This window comes from Dasypus novemcinctus, chromosome 5 (assembly GCF_030445035.2).
Source record: "Dasypus novemcinctus isolate mDasNov1 chromosome 5, mDasNov1.1.hap2, whole genome shotgun sequence".
In the NCBI taxonomy this organism is placed as follows: Eukaryota; Metazoa; Chordata; class Mammalia; order Cingulata; family Dasypodidae; genus Dasypus; species Dasypus novemcinctus.
The window spans coordinates 145,501,891-145,527,268 of record NC_080677.1 but is presented as its reverse complement, the minus strand read 5'-3'; positions in this window follow the sequence as shown (position 1 = coordinate 145,527,268).

Here is a 25,378-nt window from a genome sequence, read left to right as displayed (position 1 = left end):
ACCTTTCAATGGGGGTGTATCTCTCCTGGTTTTCTTTTGTTTTCATTTGTCAGAGCCGAGATTCATAGAAGGCTCTGCTGGCTGAATTCACTGAAGAAAAGCCCCCTGACTCCCCCTCCCTTTTCCCTTGTAACAACTGGCAGGGAAGAAAATGTCTTCCTCTTTCAGTCAGCTCAAATAAAACAGGCATTTTGTCCATTCTGAATATCTCAGGGATGGAGGAGGGGAACCCTTCCCAGCAGCCAGGAGGTTTAGTAACTCACAGTTCGTTGTTTTGTCTTCTTGGTCTCTCTGTCCCTCACCTTCCTGGGAGTTGTGAAGCACTGTCCTATCAGCTGAACCCTGAAGCAGGTCCCTTGTGAAGTCTTTGGCTCTTTCTCTGTTGTTTTTGTGAGAGCTGAGTCTTATATGCCTAAACTGATGCCATGTTCCCACAATTCTACCATTATTTTTCTAAATATTTTTTTTTTCTGAACACTGTTTCTCCCCTTTCTTTGGGAACTATTATATGTGCATTAGACCACTTTAAGTTGTCCCATATTTCAGTGATGCTATTTTCATTTAAAAAATATTTTTTCTTCATCTTTATGATTCATTTTAGATAGCTTCTATATGTGTTGTCTTCAATTTCTTGATTCTTTTCTTCTACAATATCTAATCTGATATTAAACACATGCAGTTTTTTTTCTTTTTAAAAATAGACTTTTTTTAGCAGTTTATATTTACAGAAAAAGTGCAGAAATACAGAGAATTCCTATAAATCTCCTTACCCATCCATGTCCACACATACTTTCTCTATCAACATCCTACATTAGTGTAATGTGTATGTTACAATTGATCAATGGATATTGATGCATTTTTATTAACTCAATCCATACTTCAAATTACCATTTAATCTTTCTGTTTTATACTTCTGTGGCTTTTGGAAAAGGCAATAGTCCCACATCACCATTATAGCATCTTAAAGAATTGTTTTGGCAACCTATAAATGCCCTGTGTCCTATCTAGTCATCTCTCCATTCATTCTCCCAAAACCTTGGTCAGCACTGTTCTGTTTTCTATCTCTATAATTTTGCTCTTTCCAAGTTGCCATATACTAATAGTTGGAATCATACAGTATGTAGTTTTTTAGGACTTCTTTCACTTGCAATAAGCATTTAAAGTTTCTCCATGTTTTCATTTTAGCTTAATAGCTAATTTCCTTTTCTTTTTTTAACTATTTTTAACTTTATTTTTAAATCAGTTTTAGGTTACAGAAAAGTTCTATCAAAAAAAGGTGGATTCTGATATTTTCCCCTTTTAATAACATCTTTCATTAGTGTGGTATATTTGATAAAATTGATTTAACACATTTTGAAGCATTGTTACTATTCATGGTCTATAGTTTACATTATGGTTTACAATTTGTGCTGCACAATTTTGTAAGTTTTGGCAAAATGTATAATGTCGTTGCAATATCATGCAGAACAATTCCAATGTCCCCAAAATGCCCCATGTTAAACATATTTCTCCTTCTCCTTCCCTTCAGAATCTCTGGTGACCATTGTCTTTACAGCAATGCTACAAGTTCTTCAACTACTAGAATAATAATTTCTTCTTTAGTCCATAATTGCATTCCCCCCTTATGTCTGTTTATTCCTCAGTCTTGAGGATTTGGGGATGGTGATGCCTACTCTTCTTCTGATTGAGAGGGATTTAGATCCCATGGGGCAGATGGATTGAACTGTCTTGCTTACTGTTGTAGATACTCTGATTTTGGGATGGGCATTATCCATAGTCATCCCTTTGTAAGTTGTACTGGATGAGTCCTATGTACTGGAGAGTAGGTGTTGACTGCATCTCTGCTGAGATTCAGGGCTCAAACAGAATATGAACAACTGGAAAATTTAAGTCAGTAGGACAAATATTTAACAGGTATAGTGCTAATTATAGGTTCAGATAAAAGGAGCAGAAGAACCATGTGTAGGAAAATTACTGAATAATATTGTATCATGCTAATATACTACACTTTGTTTATCAAGTCAACCTATCGAAGTGCATCTTGGTTGCTTGCAGTTTCCCTAATTAGGGTTTGTATTTTTCTGCTTCTCTGTTAAGTCTGCTTATATGGGATTGGGCTGTCAGGCATTGAGAATTTTATCTTGGGTTCTGGATAACTTGGTTTTCTTATAAATGTGCTTGTGCTTTGTTGTGGAACACAGTCAAGTTACTTGGAATCACTTTGATCGTTTTGGATCTTGCTTTTAAGATTTTTAGTCAGAATTAGAGCATAATTTTAGTCTAACCCACTTATTTCCCACAATGGAAGCAAGATATCTTTCACTGCTTTACCTAAATAACCTGAGAATTATGAGGTTTTCTGGTCTGTCTGATCGGAAGAGCTGCCATTTTCAGTCCTGTAGTGTGCTAGAAACTATTTCTCTAGTCCTCTCCAATGGTTCTTTCCCCAGGCTTTGGTGGTTTTCTCAAACACATGTGTTGATAAATACTCTGCTCAATACTAATGGGGATCCTTCTGCAGATTTCCAGAATTTTTTTTCTTCTTCAGTATTCTACCCTTTGAGTTCTATCTACCATGCTATCTCCTGACTCTCATCTTTCTTCTCCTCAGCACAGAGAGTCCTCTGAGCTTTGCTTGGTTTCCCCCAACCTGACACAGGCCAGGAAATTTGTTAATGGTTGTTAAGGTAGTGAAATCATATGGCTCATTTTATTTATGCCATCTCTCTCAGGCATCACTCTCCTTCATTGCCTACTTGAAAACCATATTTTCTTAGACTTCCCCTTAGAGTGAAATAGGAAAATTTCTTTCAACATCAGTTCATGGATAAAGACAGAACATTTTTAAAGACTCAGAACATTTTTCTTAATGAAGGTTGATCATTTCAGGGCCTACAAAATAACATCACTCCCTGGGTTTAATTAACCACAAATATTCAGCAATTAGAAGAAAATTATTCTCTTTATGAATATCACTGATAAAAACAGTAATTTGAAATAAAACTTGAGTCAATACATAAGTAAATACATTAATACTGAAAAACAACTTTCTGGTGGGGCAGATAGAATGGAATGAGAGTAATATAAGACATACATAAAAGAGCATTGATATATGGGCAGTTGAAAGAAAAAAACATAATTAGAGACAAAAAAGGAGCAAGTGAAAACTAAGTGAATGTCACCATATTTTTTAATGGCAGTGGTTAAACCTAGTTAAATAGTTAGGTACACAGGTTGCCTCAAATATTGTCTCTATTTCAAGCCATTGTCCACACTAGAATTAGAGTGGTTTGTGTTAATTTCTATAGTTAGATACATAAACAATATTGAACCAGAAGCCAAGACCATGTTGCCTATGTATACAAACCAGGTAAACAGATTCCGATAGAATTAACCAGTTACTTCTTTCCAAGAAGAGGCAAGGAATTTGAATCTGAAGATGTAACCTCTTGCTTTGAGCCTACCACTAATTATATATTTAATTTTGGATACTTTGATTTCCTCACAAAATGTAAATGGATAAAATTTTAATGAAAAATAAGAACATTCATAGTTTTAAAATTCTATGATTACTTTAACTTGATACATGCAAGGCAAATGAAACTCTGAGGCATATTTGTGTATCATAGCTGAAAAATGATTTCTACAATGGGTGAAAATCAGAGGTTTTAGTGTAAATGTCCTGCCTGAATAACTCTAGTCTCTTTCTCTGTTTTTCTTTTTAGAGAAGTTGTAGGTATACAGAAGAATCACACAAAAAGTACAACTACCATATACACTCCACTCATATACACACTTTCCTTTGTGTTAGTGTGATTCATTTTTTACAGTGTCATCATAATTATACTCTAACTAAAGTCCATAATTTACATTCAGGATCGCAGTTCAGTTTTCAATGTGTGTGTGTTTTTTAATTTCTAATCTGGTAACATATTTACAACCTAAAATTTCACCTTTTGACCACATTCAAATTTATAGTTCAGTGATGTTAATTACATTCACAATGTGAATGTTACCATCACCACCATCTATAACCAAAATTTAGGTAGATTCATACAATTTAAGCATTGACTCCCCATTTACTTACCCCACCCAGCTCCTGGTAACATGCATTCTGCCCTCTGATTCTATGAACTTGCATATTTAATTTTTTCCTACAAGTGAGAACCTACAATATTGTTCTTTTGTGTCTGGCTTATTTTGATGTTCTCAAGGTACATCTATGTTGTAGTGTGTATCAGAACTTCATTCTTTTCTATGGTTGAATAATATCTCATTGTAAGTGTATATCATTTTTTAATCCTTTCATATATTCATGGATAATTAGAATGCTTACATCTTTTAGCAAATATGAACAATGTCACCATGAACACCAGTGGGCAGATATCTGTTCAAATTCCTGCTTCAAATTCTTTTAGCACATACCTAGAAGTGGCATTGCTCAGTAATATAATTCTACACTAAAGTTTCTGAGAAACTGCCAAATTGTTTTCCACAAAGGCTGCACTCATTTATGTTATCACCAATAATTAATGAGTGTTCCTAATTTTCTCACATCCTTTCCCACACTGATTATTTTCTGTTAATTTTTAAAATAGTAACCGTTCTAATGAGTGTGAAATAGTCTCTCATGGTTTATTTTTTCAAAAATATATAAATTACTAATACAATTTTTGCTTTTAAAATTTTATTGTGATAAAGTATATACAAAATGAAATTTTCCATACTAATCATTTTCTAGTACACAAGGCAGGGAGTATTAATTGCACTCACTATGCTGTGCTTCCATCACCACCACCCATTTATTTGCATTTCTCTAATTGCTAATGATGTTGAGCATCTTTTCATGTGGTTTTTGGCCATTTTTATATCTTCTTTAGAAAAATGTATATCCACATATTAATTGGGTTGTTCATCTTTTTGGTATTGATATCTAGATTTTTCTATAATCTGGATATTAAATGCTTAGCTGATGGGGCTGCCAAATATTTTCTCCTATTCTGTAGACTGCCTTTTAACTTTGATGATAAAGTCCTTTAATTCATAAATGTTTTTAATTTTGATGAAGTCCATATATCTGTTTTTCCTATGGTTTCTTATGGTTTTGGTGTAATGTCTAAGAGACCCTTACCTAACACAAAGTCCTAGAGAAGCTTCCCTACATTTTCTTCCAGGAGTGTGAGAACTCTGGCTCTAATAGTTAGATAATTCATCCATTCATCATTTTTGTGTAGTGTGTGTGATAGGGGTCTACTTTATTATATGCATAAGGATATTCAGTTTTCCCAGCAGCATTTGTTAAGACCATTCTTACCCATAGAGTGAGCCTGCCACCAATTGCCACAGATGTGAGGGTTTATTTCTGAACTTTCAACTCAATGCCTTTGCTTTATATGCCTCATTGTGCCATGCTGTTTTGATGACTGCAGCTTTGCAATGCATTTTAAAATTTGAAAGTCTGAGTCCTCCAATTTCATTCTTCTCTTTCAAAACGTTTTGGCTATTCTGGACCCCTTGCCTTTCCATATAAATTTGATGAGAGGCTTTCTCACTTTTCCAAAGAAGGGTATTGGAATTTTTATTAGGATTGCAGTGAATCTTTAAATAGCCTTGGGTTGAATTGACATCTTAGTGACATTTAGTCTTCCAAACATGAACAAGAAATATTCTTCCATTTATTTAGGTCTTATTTGATTGCTATAAGTAAAGTTTTGTAGTTTTCACTGCATAGATCATTTATATCCTTAGTACATTTGTTCTGAGATAGTTGATTCTTTTAGTTGCTGTTTTATTATTTTTTATTTTTTAAAAGATACTTAGATTACATTAAAAAATGTAGGGAATCCCATATGCCCCACTCCCTACCCCTCCCACATATTCCCACCTTAACAACATCCTTCATTAGGGTGGTACGTTTGTTACAACTGATGAACACATTGTGAAGCATTGCCACTAAGTGTGGATTATAGATTACATTGTAGTTTCAACTCTCTCCCACACATTTTTGCATGTTATGACAAGATATATAATGGCCTGTATCCGTCACTGCAACATCAGTCAGGACAATTCCAATGTCCCGGAAATGCCACCATATTACACCTATTTTTTTTTCAAAGGTATTTAGTTTACATAAATGTTATGTAAAGAATATAGGGAATCCCCATATGCCCTGTGCCTCACACCCCCCACATTTCTCCACATTAACACCATCCTTCATTAGTGTGGTACATTCATTGCAATTGATAAACGTATTTTGGAGCATTGTCACTAAGTATCGATTAAAGTTTACTTTGTAGTTTACACTCACTCTCACCTAATTCTGTAGGTTATGACAAGATATATAAAGTCCCGTATCTGTCACTGCAAAGTCATTCAGGACTAGTCTTGAAAATGCCCTCGCATTACACCTGTTTTTTCCTCTGTTTGCCCTCAGAACTTCCAGTGGCTGCTGCCTCCACATCAGTGATATAATTTCTTCCATTGTCAGAATCACAATAAGTCTATAGTAGAATACCAGTAAGTCTACTTTAGTCCATAATTCATTCCCTAATCCTGAGGATTCTGGGATGGAGATGTCTGCTCCACCTCTAATTGAGACAGGGCTGCAAGCCATTAGGGCCAATGGATGAGACTGTCTTACTTGTAGTCGTAGACTCTCTTAGTTCCTTGGTATGTTAGTCATCCATCGTCACTTCCTTGTTTGTTGTCCTAGGTGAGACAAATGAACTGGAGAGTAGGTGTTGCAACTCCACTGAGATTAGAGACCCAGCTGGCACATGGACAGCCCAAAGATTTAAGTCTCTTGGATGTACACATACCAACTCTAGTACTAATTATAAGTTCAAATAGAAGAACAGAAAAGTCATGTGTAGGAAAACCACTACTGAGTCCAAGTCTGTCACCCTGGGGAGCATAAATTCCAAAGTAGGGACACTAGCAGGGCACCAAACTCCTGAGCTCTCTGCCCTGACTGTAGTGTCTGGATGTTTCCAGAATCCTCAGGAGCTATTTGGGGTAGTATCTACTTTGGCAGTCAATGAGATTCCACTAGGATGTGCTTAAGCATAACCTCTGGAAAGACCTTGACTCACTTTGAAGTTTCCTAGCCATATAAACTCATTTGTTTTTCATATTTCCCACTTTTGGTCAAGGTCTTTTTCCAGTTGCATTGCTTGATAGTAATCCTTTGTTGCCAGGGAATCTTATCTCCAAGGCGCATGTCCCATGCTGGGGGGAAGGAAATGTATTTATATGTTGCATTACGCTTAGAGAGAGGCCACAATTGAGTAACAAGAAGGATCCCAGGAAGCAACTCCTAGATACCCTATAATGCTAGGCTAAGTTTCCATTTCAAGAGTTCATAAGCACAGTCATCAATATCAAGGGCCTGTCAATGAACCATACTCCTTCACTAGTCACTGACCCTCTACTCAGGGGGATTCTTGGTATTCTGTTAGAGCATATGGCAAAACTCCCCAGGATGGGAATTTGATATTCTTTCAATTATTGTGTGAATCTTCACCCACTGTGAAAATGCCCCATGAAAATCTGAACACATTTATATGTCTGACATGTATGCCCAAGTGAGCTTCCTCCATTGAATCTCCCATCACTGACACCCCACACCAATTATCCACCCATCACAGTTGTATCCCTTCTGTGATCCAAAACTTCATCATAAATGAAGCCAATAAAATAGCCAAATACAATTAATAAGAAAATGAAGTAATAATTACAATTTTAAAAATAAAAAAAATTTACAAAATTTTAAAAATAAAAATAAAATTTGGGATAATAGAAACTAATGAAAAAATATTAAAATAAATTTTTTGACATTTTGCCTTTCATCACTGTAAGATCTGCTATCCTATATGTACAGTGACATTTTCTTCTGTTTATTCCCCCAGTCTCTTACTTTTTTTCATTTTGTCTTAAAAGAAGTTTTAGGTGACAGAAAAATCACATATCAAATACAGGGGACTCCCATATAGCCAACATCCTCCCCCTTTTCCCCCTTTCCCTATTAATAACATTTTATATGTGGATGGTACATTTGTTATAGCTGATGTACAGATACTGAAATATAGTTATCAACCATGGTCAATGGTTTCCATGATGGTTTACATTTTGGACCATACACTTTTATAAATTTAATGTCATTTAACTAGCCCTATATCCATCATACCAAGATCATGTAGAACACTTCCATCACCTCCCAAAAAGCTCCTGTTCCATCTATTCTATTCCTCCCTCCCCCTCACTTTGGGACCCATGGCAACCACCAGACTTCACTACTTGAAGGACAAGATTCATAGTTTCTTGCAACAACACTAAGGTCTTGACACACAGGTCTCTCCTCCCCTATAAGGCACTACCCATGCTCTTGAGAGACTCCTGTCCCTTTATTTGAGAACATAACAGAGCCTCCCCAGGGTGGAAGTTCATCACCTGGCTGCTCATTATGTGGGTTTCCACACATTGATATAGTACACTATGGCAAGATGAACACTCACACACTCCTAGAAGCCTGCCCCAGGTACACCCTGTCCCGAATGCACCCCACACCCAACACTCCAAACCAGCAACTCTCACTTGCCATATAACTAACAGGGTATTTCCAGCATTGTATTAATAGTTTCAACCATGCACCCACCAATCCCCAGTGTTCAACTGTTCCCTCACCCAACCCTCCCCCCAATTCCATGGACTGTCCAACCCACCGTCCCCTCCTCACCCCCCTTACAAACCACCACCACCTATCCCAACAGTATCATTATACCACTATCATGTCACTCCCCTGTACAACTAAGTACTTCCACCTTATAGACTGCCAATATGGGCATTGATTCACAACCTTCTATTTCCTGTCAACCTACCTTCCAGATTCTAGCTCTGTGAGTCTGCTCAATTTGCTTAATTCATATTAGTGAGGTAATGTAATATTTTTTCCTTCAGTTCCTGGCTTGTTTCATTCAACATAAGATCCTCAAGATTCATCCATATTAATCCGTGTGTTAGTATTGTGTTCCTTCTTACAGCTGAATAATATTCCATTGTATATGTGTACCACATTTTGTTTATCCCTTCATCTGTTGACGGGCATTTAAGTTTATTCCAACTTTTGGCAAAAATGAATAATGCTGCTATGAATATTGGTGTGCATACATCTGTTTGTGTCCTTGCTTTCAGTTCTTCTGGGTATATGCCCAGCAGTGGAATTGCTAGATCATATGGCAGCTCCATAGTTAGTTTTCTGAAGAACCACCAACTGTTCTCCACAATGGTTGCACCATTCTACATTCCCACGAGCAGTGGATGAGAGTTTTCATTCCTCCACTTCCTCTCCAACACTTACAGTCCTCTGTTTTTTTAATAGCCACCAATCTAACAAGTATAAGATGATATCTCATTGTAGTTTTGATTTGACTTTCCTTAATAGCTAGGAATGTTGAGCATCTTTTCATGTGCTTTTTAGCCATTTGTATTTCTTCTTTGGAGGACCATCTATTCAAATCACTTGCCCATTTTTTAAATGGGTTGACTTTTATTTTCAAGGTGTAGGATTTCTTTATATACGCAAGATAATAGACCCCTAAGAAATGTATGGTTACAAAAGATTTTCTCCCATTGAGTGGGCAGCTTTTTCACTTTCTTGACAAGCTTCTTTGCTGTGTAAAAGGATTTAATTTTGAGGTGATCCCATTTATCTATTTTCTCTTTCACTATTTGTGCTTTGGGTGTGAAGTTCATGAAACCGTTTTTTTTGTTTGTTTGTTTGTTTTTTTATTATAAGATCCTGTAGATGCTTTCCTACATTGTCTTCCAAGGTCTTTATCGTCTTAGTTCTTGTATTTAGATCTTTGATCCATCTTGAGTTAATTTTTATACATGGTATGAGAGGTTGTTCCTCTCATTCTTTTGCACATAGATTTCCAGTTTTCCAAGCACCATTTGCTGAAGAGGCTATTATCTCCCAGTTGAATGGGCTTGATGGCTTTGTCAATTATCAGATGACTATGTATTTGAGGATCTATATCAGAACTCTCAATTCATTCCATTGGTCAATATGTCAATCCTTGTGCCAATATCATGCAGTTTTTAACACTGTAGCTTTGCAGTTTGCTTTAAAATCAAGTAGTGTGATTCCTTCAACTTAATTTTTCTTTTTCAATATGTCTTTGACTATTCTGGGCCTCTTGCCCTTGCAAACAAATTTCATATTTAGTTTTTCCAATTCAGTAAAAAGTGCTGTGGTGATTTTTATTGGAATTGTATTAAATCTGTAGATCAGTTTGGGTGGGATAGACATCCTAATAATGTTGAGTTTTCTTATTCATGAACAGGGAGTATCCTTCAATTTATTTAAGTCTTCTTTGATTTCTTTTAACAGTTTTGTATAGTTTTCTTTGTATAAGTCATTTATATCTTTAGTTAGTGTTATTTCTAGGTATTTGATTCTTTCAGTTGCTATTGTAAATGGGATTTTTTCTCCTTGATTTCCTCCTCAGATTGTTCATTATTAGTGTACAGAAATGGTACTCATTTTTGCACATTGGTCTTATAACCTGTGAATTTACAGAACTCATTTATAAGCTCTAAAAGCTTTGTTGTAGATTTCTCAGGGCTTTCCATGTATAGGGTCCCGTCATCTGCAAATAGTGAAATTTTTACTTCTTCCTTTCCTATTTGGATGCCTTTTATAGATTTTTCTTCTCTGAGTGCTTGAACAAGTACTTCTAAAATAATGTTAAATAGGGGTGGTGAAAGTGGGCATACTTGTCTTGTTCCAGATCTTAGAGGGAAAGCTATTAGGATTTCTTCATTGAATATGATGTTGTTTGTGGGTTTTTCATATATACCCTTCATTGTTTTGAGGAAGTTTCTTTCTATTCCTCTCTTTTGTAGTGTTTTTATCAGGAAAAGGTGTTGTGTTTTGTCGAATGACTTTTTTTTTGCATCTATTGAGATGATCATTTGGTCTTTTTCTTTCTATCTGTTTATGTGGTGTTTTACATTGGTTGATTTTCTTATGTTGAACCATTCTTGCATACCAGAAATGAAACCCATTTTGTCATGGTGTATAATTTATTTGATGTGTTGTTGAATATGATTAGCAAGTATTTTTTGAGGATTATAACATATAAGTTCATTAGAGAAATTGGTCTAATGAACTTATATGAACTTATAAATTAAAGGTTATATAGTCTTCTTTTCTTGTGGCATCTTTGGCTTTGGTATTAGGATAGTTTTGGCCTCATAGAACGAGTTAGGCAATGTTCCCTCCACTACTATTTTTGGAAGAGTTAAAGCAGGATTGGTGTTAGTACTTTCTGGAATGTTTAGTAGAATTCACCTGTGAAGCCATTTGGTCCTGGGCTTTTCTTAGTTGGGAGGTTTCTGATGACTAATTATATCTTGTTACTTGTGGTTGGTCTGTTGAGTTCACCAGTTTCTTCTTTTGTCAATGTAGGCTGCTCATGTGTTTCTAGGAATTTGTCCATTTTTCTCTAAATTATCCATCACATTGGCATATAATTTTTCAAAGTATCCTCCTATCATACTCTTTTTTTCAGTGGGTCAGTGGTGATATCTCCTTCCTTGTTTCTTATTTTATGTATTTGTATTTTCTCTCTTTTTTCTTTCTTAGTTTAGCTAAGGATTTGTCAATTTTATTGATTTTCTGAAAGAACCAACTTTTCACTTTACTTATTTTTTCTATTGCTTTCTTATTTTCAATTTCATTTAGTTCTGCTCTAATCTTTGTTATTTCCTTCTTTCTACTTATTTTGGAGTTAGTTTGTTGTTCTTTTTCCCATTCCTCCAGGTGTGCAGTTAGGTCTCTGATTTTAGCTTTTTCTTCTTTTTTAAATAGGCATTTATAGCTATGAATTTTCTATCAGTAATTTTTGTTGTATCTCATAGGTTTTGATACAAAGTATTGTCATTTTCTTTTTTTTCTTCAAAGTAGCTAACTGATTTCTTTTGTGATTTCTTCCTTGAAGCAGTCTTTGTCCAAGAATGTGTTTATACTGTGTGTGGTGTACTGTGCTGCCTGTACATGTAGGTCCATGTCCTTCAATTGGGTGGGGAAGTTTTCAGCTATTATTTCCTACAACATACCTTCTGTCCTCTTTTCCTTCTCTTCTCCCTCTGGGATGCCGATAATGTGTATCTTTGTGTGTTTTATGTTGTCATTCAAATCCCTGCTGGATTTTTTTGATCTTTTTATCTAATGTTCTACTATGAGTTGATTTCAGCTGAACTGTCTTCCACATTGTGGATTCTTTCCCCTGCATGTTCAAATCTGTTTTTATGTGCTTCCATTATATTTTTGATTGCTTGTATTATGCCATCACCATCATATCCATTATCTTTTTCATGTATGTTTACAATTTCTTCAGTGTGTTCTCCTAGTGTCTTCTTAATATCTTTAATCTCTTCCTTCACTTCATTAATTTGATTCATGATGTTTGATTGGACATCTCTTAGTGGTTCCATGTTCTGTGTCTCCTCTTTTTATTTTTGGTTGTTTTGTTAGGCTGGGTCATATCTTCCTATTTCTTATTATGGGTTGTAATCTTTTTGTTGGTGTCTAGGCATCAGTTTATATTGATGAGTTTCTTCAGATGATTAGCTTCTCTTTCTAATGTAGGGTTTTATTTTCTTGTTATTTTTGGGTGTGTGGTTAGTTTTCACTTTGACACTTCATTCCTCTTATCCTTTTATTCTATTTCCTTGTTGTTGTCTGTGTTCCTTTGGGGAAAAAATTCAGGTCCAGAGAAAAGGAAAGAAGTATGAAGAGAAAAAGGATAATAGTAATAATAATATTAAAAGGTAGAAGAGGTATAATATAAGACATAGAAAAATGAATACTTACCTCAAGTAAGAAGAACAGAGGAAAAAGAATATAAAGAGGAGTACAAACAATGAAATGAGAAACTGAACAGAGAAAAATATACAGAATGTATCAAAAGGCCAGGATGATGAGAAAAGAAGGAAAGAGAAAAGACAGAAAGAGAAAAAAAATTTAAAAAGAAAGAAAACAAAAGGAGAAATAAGAACAGGAAAAATTGAAGCCTGAACACAAAAAGGTGGAATGAAAGAATAACAACAGAAAGCAGAAGATAGAAAGATGAAGGAAGGAAAAGAAATAGCATGAGTAGACAAAATTATTTTTTTAAAAGGGAAATAAAGGAAGGTTCAACACAACAAAGAAGAAACAAGACAGCAGAACTAATTAATGAAAAAAGGGAGGGAGGAGAAAGAGGATGAAAAAAGAAAAGAAACAGGAAAAACCAACACACAAACAAACAAGCAAACAAAAAAGAACCGTGGAAAAACAGCTTTCCCTCTTAGGCCCCTAAGGAGCTTCTCAGGCTGCTGGTGTTCATGAATCAATTACCCTGCAGCCTGCTCTCTGCAGGTTTTGACCTGGGTTTTAGTGAGTAAATTAAGTTAATTGAAAAAAAAGGGGACCACTTTTAAGAAAAATAAGAAATCCAAGAAAAGCTAGTACATAAGAATGTCTATATGTTTCCTGTCCAAAAGTGTTTGCTGCATGTCTGACAACCCAATGGATCATTTCTCTAAGAAGAGCTGGGAATCAAACCAGGAACCTCATATATTTAAGGAAGAAACTTCTCCACTGAGCTAAACTTTCTCCCTGGGTCAATTAGCCTTTGAGAAAGCTCTCCACTCACTTTCCCTCATGCAGGTTACAATCTTTGCAGTTGGCCAAAGTCTTACTGATTAGATGCCTGTCTGTCCCTGCCCCCTTTCTATTCTAATTCTTTTTTTTTCCAGAGCAGCTGGGTATGACAGCCTGTGAGAGCAGATTCCCACTCCCCTCTCCTGGTCAGTTCAAGATTGCTTCTGAGATTCAAAAGGGACCCTGGTGATTCAACCTACAACAAAGAAACCACTCTAGATCCTCTTCCAGATCTGTGCTCTTCCCAGGGGACCCTAAATAGGCCCTTGAAAGCTTACTGAGACTTCCTACCACTAGCCTTTCTTAGGGGAGTTGGAATTTTTATAGTTTTCAGCTCCAGACTAGCCTGTTGTCAGTCTCTGCCCTATCCCCACCCAAGTTCCTCTCTCCCAAAGGCAACTGGGTGTGTCAGGCTGCCTGGGCAGATTCCCTTCTCCCTTTCTCCCAGGGCCACCTTGGTGCTGGCTGGTATGCTCTCAAAAGTTCAAAGGGGGCCCAGGTAACCAAACCCACAGAAAGGAAACCCCTCTTCACCGTTTGCCAGAACACTCTTCCTCCTAGAAAATGCTACCTCCCAAATGGAGGCCGGTGGGAGTCAGGGGTTCCTGGAGGTTTTTGCCTTGAGGGTGGAGTTTAGCTGGATTACCAGCCACAGGGGCAAGAAACTCATGGTTTTCCCTTGGGTTCTATAGCTCTTTGTCCAGTTCCCTCCAGATCATTGCCTTGAAACTTCTTGCCCTTTGGGTTCCCAAAACAGCTCACTCAGGAAGAATTTTACCCCTTCTCAGCCTTTTTTTGCAAGAGAGCTAGGAAGTGCACATCTAAGCTGATGCCATCTTGTTGGAACATTGTTGCTATTTTAAATTGATTATTTTCCTTTGTATAATTTTCAGGTTGCACATTAAAAGTATGTAAAACCACTACTTATTTTTTAAATGTTGATTATATACCCCAGCAATTTGCTAAATTCACTCTAGGAGATTGTTGTGGGTTTTTCAAGAAATATGTATAGGATGATGTCTTCTGCAAATAGGGAAAGATTTACTTCTTTTCCAATGAATGCTTTTTAAATTTCTTTTTCTTTACTAATTTCTCTAGCTAGATATCCAGTACAATGCTAAATAACAGTGGTTAGAGTGGACGTCCTTGTTTTATTCTTGATTTTGGAAGCAAATCATTCAATCTTTCATACAGCTTAATTGTGGGTTTTTCTTTTATGATCTTTGTCATCTTGAGGAAGTTTCCTTCTATTCCTAATTTTTGGAGTATTTTTTACGAAAAAAATTACTGGATTTTGTCAAATTCCTTTTCAGCATCAATTGAGAGGGTATTTGTTTTATTTTCCTAGTTTTATTAATATGGTATATTCATTAATATGCTAGTTTTAAACAATCCTTGCATACCTGGGATAAATCCCACTGATCATGGTGTATAATTCTTTTAATGTGTTGCTGGATTTGGTTGGCTACTATTTTGTTGAGGATTTTTGAATCTGTGTTCAAAAGGGTATTGGTCTGTGTTTTATTTTGTTTTGTTTTACTTTGTTATCTTTCTCTGAGTTTGTTATTAGCAGGATGTTGGCCTCATAAAATGAGTTAATAATTGTTTCCTCTTCTTCACTTTTTTTTTTTGAAAAGTTTGAGCAAGATTGATTTTCCTAGGAATGTTTGGTAAAACTTACCAGTGAAGCCATGTGGTCCTAGAAAATACATTGTTTGATTTCAATATTTTTACATTTATTGAGACTTGTTTTGTGACCTAAGGTATGGGCTATTCTGGAGAATGATTCAGGTGCAATAGAGAAGAATGTGTATTTTTTTGCTGCTAAGTGAAGGTCCTCTTTGGAGTCATTGGGCTTCTTGAATGTGTATACACATCTTTCATCAGATTTTGGAAGTTTTCTGCCATTATTTCTTTGAATATTCCTTTTGCTTCTGCTCCTTCCTTTCTTTCTTCCATTCCTGGGACTTCCATAACCTGCACTTTGCTACACTTGATGGTGTTCCATTGGTCTCTTAGGCTATTTTTGCTTTTATTTATTTATTTTTTTACATTCCTTTTACTTGCTTCTCAGACTGAATCATTTTAAATATCTTTGAATTTACTGATTTTTTTTTCTTACCACTTCTAATAACTTCTTGGGGAATTTTTTGTATTTCAGTGATTGTGGCCTTCATCTCCAGTATTTCTGCTTGGTTCCTTTTTAAAATTCTATCTATTGAGATTCTTGTATTTTCCTTTTTTCATTTTGCTGGTATCCTTTAGTTCTTTTGCCATATTATCCTGTATCTCTTTGAGCATAGTGAAGTTTTACTTTTTAAATCTCTGTCTTTTATATCAAATGTCTGGTCCTCATTAATATTTTCTGAATTTCATTTTGTTCTTTTGGATGGTCATCATTTCTTGTTTCTTTGTTTGTTATATAATAATTTGTTGCTCACTGTATATTTTAATATTTTTAAGTGTTAACTCTGGGATTTAGTCTCTGCTTCCTGTTCCTTGTTTATGTACAGCCAGTGAAATGACATATATTTTCTTGAGACCCAGGTGCTCACAAAAACAAACAAACCAATGCAGAAAACACCTTTCACAATCTTTACAAATTGACTCTGCTCTGCCTGGTGCTTTCCTTCAGAGTTTATCCCTCCTAACAAGAAGACATGCCCAAGGCAAAAGGACCTCTCTGTTTCAAGCCTGTCTTTTGTCCTGGGCTTGTGCTGGTGGCCTTAGGAATTCCCCCATTTATAGGAATTCAAATGCCCCTTCTATTCCCTGTGAAATTCTCTATGAATTCCCCTCTCCCCTGTGTGCTCTACTGTGTGCTTTAAAGCCCATAATTCCTTGCCACAGGCCCCTTTGATAATTGTTTCTTAACAATAATCTTTTTAAACATTTCTTTTATTTTTTCTTCACTTTTTCCTCCCCTACCCTGCTGTTTTTGCTGTCTGTGTCCATTCACTGTGTGATCTCTATATCTATTTCTCTTTTTGTCTTCTCATCTTTCTCTTTTAGGATTTCATCAGAATTCAATCCTGGGGACCACTGATGTGGAGAGAGGTTTCCTGTCAATTGTGCTATCTCAGTTCCTGATCTCTGCTGTGCTTCACGTCGACTCTCCCCTTCGTCTCTCTCTTGTTGCATCATCATCTTGCTACTTGACTCGCTTGCATGGGCACTGGCTTACCACATGGACACTTGGCTTGCTGCAGGGGCACTTGACTCACCACATGGGCACTGGCTCACCTCATGGGCACTTGCTGACCATGCGGGCACTCACATGGGCACTCAGCTTGCCACACGGGCACTCAGCCCACCACTCAGGCACTCAGATCACTGCATGGACACTGGCTTGCCATGTGAGCACTGGCTCACCACATGGGCACTCGCGTGGTCACTTGGCTCACCTCACGGGCACTTGACTCACCATGTGTCTTGTCACACAGACACACTTTCTCTTTCACTAAGAGTCTCCAGGGATCAAACCCATCAGGATCCTTTCATATGGTAGGCAGACACCTTATCACTTGAGCCACATCTGCTCTTCTGATAATAGTTTCATATACTGCTTTAGTTATAAGTAAACTGTTGTTGCCTGAAGGGAAAGTTTTGGGAGGGTGATACAGAGAGTAGCATCCTGGTTTAATCCTTCAGACTGCCTCCATATAAGTTAGCACTGGTACTGGTACCCAGGCACCCAATATGTACAAAGTGGTTACTCTGCTCCCTCCAGAACAGCATCTTAGACCCACATGGGAGTATGGGCTGGCTCCATACTACCAGGGTGGGAATGGGGGAGGGCCAGAAATTGTACCTTGAGCTTCTTCTAATATTTTAAGTTGTGTTCTTTTATTTGACTGTGACCCAGTAATTTCAATCTTTTAACTTTTACTGGAGTTTTGGGGAAGATGAGTCTGCCAGTTTTTACTAGTTGTTCACAGATTCTGTGGGAGAAGGGCATCCTAGAACACCTGAGGTGATCATCCTGGTCAACCATAAGCCCTCTAACCTCTTTTACTATTTTTCTCAACTCCTTCCTATTGACATTTTTTTGAACTAACTAAAGTACAGATTGATTCCACTTTCACTGACTTTTCCATTAATGTCCTTTCTCTGTTCCAGAGTCTAAATCAGGATTCCACTTTACATCAACCTGCAAGTCTCCATGGTCTCTTCCAGACTATGACAGTTTCTCTGTCTTTCCTTGCCTTTCTTGTCCTTGACATTTTTGAAGACTACTGGTCCAGTATCTTAGAGAAGATACCTCAGTTTGTGTCTGACTAGTGTTTTCTCATGATGAGACTAGGGTTGTGGGGTTTTGGAAGAAGACCTCAGAGGTGGAATGCCCTTTCTATTGCCTAGGATTGTGGGTACCTGGGTGAAAGGTGAGTCTACCAGGCTCTGCCTCTGAAGCTACTGCTGTTCCCTTTCCCTTCTCTGTTCATTAGAGTCACCAAGTCCAGCCCTCACTCATGGAGAGCGTTTCTGGGAGGAGAGGGGAGTTTCAAACAATTTGTTGCATTCTTAACATACATAAAAACCACTGCAGCAACTATTGACATTTTGAACTGGATAACTCTTCATTGTGTGGCCAGTCAGGATTTTAAGCAGTGTCTGTGTCATCTATCCACTAAATATCAGGAGCAGACCTCCCCCTGCCCCCACCCTCCTAGTGTGACAAGCACAAATATCTCCAGACTTTGCCAAATATCTCCCAGAGGGCAAAATCTTTCCTAGTTAAGAGCTAGTGCTTTTATGTAGCTGAGTAAGACTGCACATCAGTGAATTATTGAGTGCCACCTCCTCTTTAGCACCAGATATGAGAATATGTTTTCTATGTAAAAGAATAAATGGTAGTATTACTATCATGGAATAAGTCCTGGTTTCCTTGTAAGCTAAATTTAGAATCAAAATGAATAAAAGTGTATTAGTAATTTCTGTGATAGCAAGCATGTCATTATGTTAATAACTTCATTGTTGCTTCATTGATGTCACTGTCTGCATCCACACATCTTTATTTAAGAGTAATTTTAGAGCTGCTTGTGATCATTGCATCTGGACATATTGTGAAGAATATTGTGTTAACATATTCACTCTCTACATGTTTGTTTAAATGTGGGTCAAAATAGCAAAACTAGAAACAGAGAAATGACATACATTCCTTTTATAAGTAGAAAAAATTGGGTCCAGCTAACCTCTGGTGGTAACTTTTATAAATCTCTAAATAGTTCCTCTGCTGGATGGGGGGCACCTTGAAGATAAGGTCCATGTTAGGATTAACTCAGTACAGTACAGTGTCTGCACACTGTTGGTGCTCAGGAATATTTATGTTTGTTAATTAAAGGTGTACATTTCAGAAAATATTATTGAAGAAAAGAACACCACTTAAAATAGGTCTTAGCCTAAACTGGACCTTAATGTTAAGGGCTAGCTATTAGCCATCAAACTAAAAATGAAAGTTTAATAAATAAAATCTTACTGCCTATCCAAATTTAATATTATAGACATTGGTAGATTGCAACATAAATTTAACTGTAGAGTAATGCATAAATTATGATTCTATTTATAAAATTCCTGTCAATATAAATATGAAAATATAATATATATATACTTATTTTTTTATCTATGCATCGCTCTAAGAAGACATAAATTGGAATCAGATCACAGAGTAAGATAAAGGGAGTATAATTACAAATATTTTATTTCTTAAGATTTAGACGAATGAAGGTAATAAAGATATCATTGATATATATTTAACAGTTGTAATTTCCACCAACTTGATTTGGAGTTTGCAGAAGGAAAACAATAAATAGAAGTTTAAAATTTACAAGGTACTTTCTTGCACCGTAGCTCTTTAGTTTTGTGAACCAATCTAACAGGTAGTGTTTTTATTCCATTTTAATTCATAAGATGACTAAATTTCAGGAAGTTACATAAAATTGCTGATAAAGAGTTCACAAAAGGCCCATTTGGAAATTTGTACCACAAAATTGTGACTCCAAATCCTCTACTCTTTCCTTCCTATTAAACACTTTTGGGAAAGTTAAATTTTGTCATTGCTGCCATGTGAGTAGACGAAATATTGATTCTCAAACAGAGACTAATGTTCTCTGTTGGAACACAGTATTAAGAATGTAAAGCATTTACCCAGCCAACAACAATGGACAGATATCCATTGAGAATATGAAGTTGGAGAGGTCTGCTGTCTAAATCACCCAGAGACCTGTGGAATGGCCACATCATCTGTCCAATAATGTTATCATTCATTCCATGCTAAATTCTGAATTTATTAAAAAATAAAATTTAACTTGATTTCCATCACTTTCCAATAAAACCTGAAGTTAATTTATTTTCCAAATAAAACTGATTTTTTTCTTCACAAATTCAGTAGATCCTCTTTTTCAACCAAAAAATAAAAGCAAAAAAAAAATTGTATTCCTACAGTGTTGTATTAGAATACAAAACATACTTCATCTATTTAAATATAAGAAAAGTAATCAGGACAGAAACAAGCAGTGAATAGAGACCTTAAAAGAAATTGAAATATAAGCCTAAAGTAATTTGATATAGCCTGAAAATATATCCTTTAAAATTCAAGGTTTTCTTTGTATTCATAGGCCTCTAAAAATTGTGATAGTAGTTTTACAATTTTATAATCTTTAATAAAAAATACATGCTCTACATTGGAACTTAGTAGTACAATGAAGAAGAATATCTATTCTTAAGGTACAGATTCAGTTACAGTAACTAGTTAAAATATATATCACATATATAAAATATATATATCTTCAAAGTGAATATAACCTTTACTATTGGTGTCATGATATTGTGAAAAACAAAGTTTAATTATTTCAAGATGAAAATATCTTGACAGATTAACAATCTACATAAGAAATTTCAAAATTTAAACAAATACTTACACAAACTTTATTGAATTATTGAATTATATATAACATTTCTATTACTGTTCTTCTATTAAGACACTGTCACTTGATTTTGAAAATAAGTAACCTAGAAGAATATTTATAGATACCATATAGATACATGAATCACTTTTTTCATTTTTTAACTTTTAAAATATTTTTTATTATAAAAGTTGTGAACTTACAAGTCAATAATGCATAATATACAGAATTCCCATACAACACCATTCCACCAACACTTTACACTGCTGTGGAATATTTGTTACAGATTATGCAAGAATATCAGCAAACTATTAACACTATTGTCCATAGAATATATTTGGTATATTTTTTCCATACCCCTCCACTATTATTAACACAGTACCTCCCATGACACTGATGCAAGAATATCACTATGTTGCTGCTAACTATATCCATAAGTTGCATTAATTGTATTTTTCTATACATTTCCATATTCTCACCACCTTTTAATAGTGATATTCATTTGTTCTAGTTTATAGAGGAACATTCTCATATTTGTACTTGTAACTACTATCCAGGTTGACTATGTTATTCTGTCCCTAGATTATTCTCTAGCTTTCTTTCAATTGACATTTACCATTTTATTTTAATGAAGAAAATTGAGATACAGATGTGTCACTTTGACCTTGAAACATCATGTTTCTTCCTTTATACTTTACTGAAATTCAAGGGGCTTTATTTAATTGTCCAGAGTAATCCAAATATTAAATGAAAAAGGTCAATGTTTGATTCATTTACCTTGCCTACAAAACCCATGTCTACAACTTCCAATAATCTACGTATGTTCAGTGAATAAAATGTCCATTTCTATAAGGTTACTTACTGTGAATTTTCTAGCATTTTTATGACTTACAAAGGTGAGAAACTTTCTTCCTATTGGGAGAGAATTAAGAAGCAGCCTAATACAAATTATTACTCTGAACATGTAAATATCCAGACAAGTTTCTCATTTATATAGATTTAATTGCTTCTCCCAGGACTCTCTAGGTGATAATTGAATCAGTTTTCTGCTTTCTAATGACAGAAATTCTTGGAGAAGGTCGCCTAGAATTGGCCACTTCTTAGCTTTTACATAAGTACTAAGTTGATAAAGATATAAATACTGCTTGTGCTTTCTCCTCATTTCATTAAAGTCCACAGAACGTGTTTTGGTCATAGAATTACTTTTATATAACTTGTTTTATATTGCCCTTGCTACTGGTGTGAAGTTATTCTTTCAAAATTAACTGAATCCTTTTGGTTTGAGTATGTTTTGTTTGTACAGTATTTTCATCCAGTCGGTCTTATGATTTACTGTTTCTTTATCTTCAAACTCCTCATAGTTGGACAAGTTTTGCTGCTTTTGTTTATTTGGTTTTTCAACATATTAAATGAATCTGTGGATTTTGCCAATTAGATACAATCCAGGACAAAATATTGAATCACCCTAACTTAAAATTTAAGATATCTTTTCTCTATTTCTGTATTAATAGTGTTAATTTTTTTGGACTTTTCTAAAATCCTGCATCCATGACCAAAACAAAATCAATATATTCCAATATTCTCTTGTAAGTTTGTTGCAAATCCTACTGCAAAATGATAGAATCCTACTGCAAAAAGATAGACTTATGTTTGTCTGAATTCTATTAACATATAAAGACTTATTACAATATATAGTCAGTTTTTGAAATTTGAACACCTTTTATTTTGATATAGAAGAGGCAAAATGGAGTTAATACATGAGAGAGAAAAGTTAAAACTTGAGAAAAGCTATGATAAATATTTGCATTTTGAAAATGCATGTATCAGATATATTTCAGATCTATACATTTAAAAATTACTTGGAATAGAATGGAAATGTGTAAGTTAAATTTTGAAAAGAGAAATTATAAACTTCAGTTTTCCACTGTATATACAATTAGAATGGACATAATGATAGCATTACATTTTATTTATAACTAATATTAGTATAAAAAAACTTAGTTTGATCCTACTTTGATTTTTTTTAACCAGCATAGGTAATCATTTAGAAAATGCATACTTGTTCAAATAAATATGATTCTGTGACTTTTATGGAGCTAATCTGTTAATATTGAATGTCTCGCTTCAATTGAACAAGAACAAAGATGAACAAATGTTACAAATCAGTGAAATTTATAAGCTCTTTTCAATGTATGTGGAAATAGCAAACGATATTTAGATAGGCAAATGGGCAAAAGAATGGAGATTTGTTAGATAGGGAAGCAGAAAAAGGAGAGTCCATAAACAATTGAGAGGAGTCAGGAGAGTGAAATCCAGCAAAGGTGACTGTTTGGCTGGAGACCTGAGCCTTCATGGCAGGACCGCAATTGCTTTTTGAAGATGAAGCAAAGTCAGAAGTCATTAGAAAAGTATGGTCACTTTAATTAGTGCTTTATTTACTGAAATATTGGCCTTGTCTACTCTGTCAGAAGTTCACAACTCTGTCCTTAGTTTTTTTAAAACATTTCGTCAGTGCACAAAATACAAAAGCAAACATTCTTTCTCATATATCTGCTTACCAAAAACGTGTCTACAATAATAATGAGAAAACTGGCAAAATATTTGTTAAACAACACTGTGCTCAAACAGACATAGAACATTTTCACACACAGGACCTGACTGTTCTTTACCATCTCCTCAAACAAACCCACAGACCACAAATCAATACTTTAAGTAAGACAGATACTTACTTAAAATAACATTCCTTTGTTTTATAATTATTTTCCAATGAAAAAGGTGATACTTTCATTCTTCTGCGTGTGCGTGAATGTTCTTTTAAACTGTTGGATTATGTTCTCTTTTTTCAATTTAAGCACAACTTTATGTTTATTTCTTATATTGGAGAATTTCTCTCAGAGGCTGTTTTTAGAAATGCAACTCTGATTTATATTGTGGGCAAAATATAACAGCACGTAAGTGCCTTCTATACTACTGTTAGCCTTGTTCTAGGTAAGTATTTTACTAACTTATTACCTGTGATTTACATTTCTGAATTTTGACCAAATATATTTATTATTTTAAATAAGTAAAAAACTGCTGGGAAAAAAGTGAAAGTTATATATGCATGTGTTATATGTATACATGAATATATATATATATAATATACATATTTATATATATATATATATGTTTTTAATTAATCTATGAGGGTAAGAAAATCTTTGGGATTCCAAATGGGTGGTATTTATTTCCCTGACCTCAAAAAGAAAAGTCTGGAGGAACTGCTTATAAACAAACCCACTGCATGATGACTGTAATAAAATTTGGAATATCCATATATAAAGCAGATAAACCTAGATTATTAAAATTTCAGCAATGAAATAGAATGAGTAGAATGATGTGACTTAAAGGGAATCATTCTTATGTTTCTAACGTAGTGATTATTATATCAGGAACATAATAGAAGTTAAACTGTTTTCAAATACTTTTTATGAATTTATTATAATGACTATATATTTTTCTGTTTAATTGATGTGTTTCGAAACTATATATATAATTTTAATTTGACATATTATGTATATTAAAATGTTCTAATAAAAAATAATCTTCCTATTTCCCATTCAAATAATTCTTAATATACTCCCAAATTGAATTTATAATAATTTAATTACAAATTTTCCAGCCATATTAATAGGGAATGTCTGTAGTTTCCTTCTGCAAGTTCATTGTCATGCTTTCTGTGTTTTAGTTAACAGAATTGTGTAATCTTCCTAAAAAGATTTTATAGTTATATATACACACATATATACATATACCTTATTTTTATACCATAAAGAAAATGTAAATCCTTTACCTAAATTATCAGCTTTTTCATGAAGAAGTCATACTTAATGGTTGTTGGATTATAATTATTAAAATCTCATTTTATCTAATTTGAAATTTGATTACCATTAACTCCCTTATATTTTAAATTTTCCTTGATAATATTGTGACATTCTTTTTGCAATTGTGTAACATCTACCTACATCAGGAATTCCCCTTCAAAATATTAATCTTAGGTATTTATGTACTGTAACTTTTCTTTTGCTCATCCATTTATTTCTAGATATAGGTATGTTTGTTTATTTTCTATTAAAATGTTAATGAATATTTCCCAATATTTCCATCACTGTTATTTAAAAGTCCTTCTTTTCTCCATTGATTTTGTTTCTGGAACTTTCTATTTGACTTTTTCATTTTCTTTCTTTTTAAATTATTATTCCTATACTATCCTGCCTTAATTACTGTATTTTAGTACTATGTTTTTATATATGCTATATCAACACATTTTTATTGTACTTCTTTTCATTTCCTGAAATAATTTTATTTATCTTTCATCTAATATTCAGGGTTTACATATTAAGTTCCATTACAAAAATATTGTTTGGGTTTTTACATTGTAGATTTGGGGAAGAGATGGATTGAAATATTTATAATATTAAGTGTTCTCAGTCAGGAAAACAGTCTACATCTCCACTCGTTGAGGTCTTTATTTTTATCTAAACCCCGCACCCCCCAACCCACCCCAAAGCTTTAATTTTCACAAGGTTAGGAAAGTTTAGGAAAACTATCTGTCTTGCTGGTTGTTGTTTCTTAAAGCATTTAATAGGTACTAGTATCTTTCTGTTGATGACGAAACAAACAGAAGAAAATGTGTAACATTTGGAACCATTTATAAGAGAAGAACGAGCAAGCTCTAGTTAATTAATTGGCCAAGGTGATAATTGACAGCGTTCAGACAAAATAATGG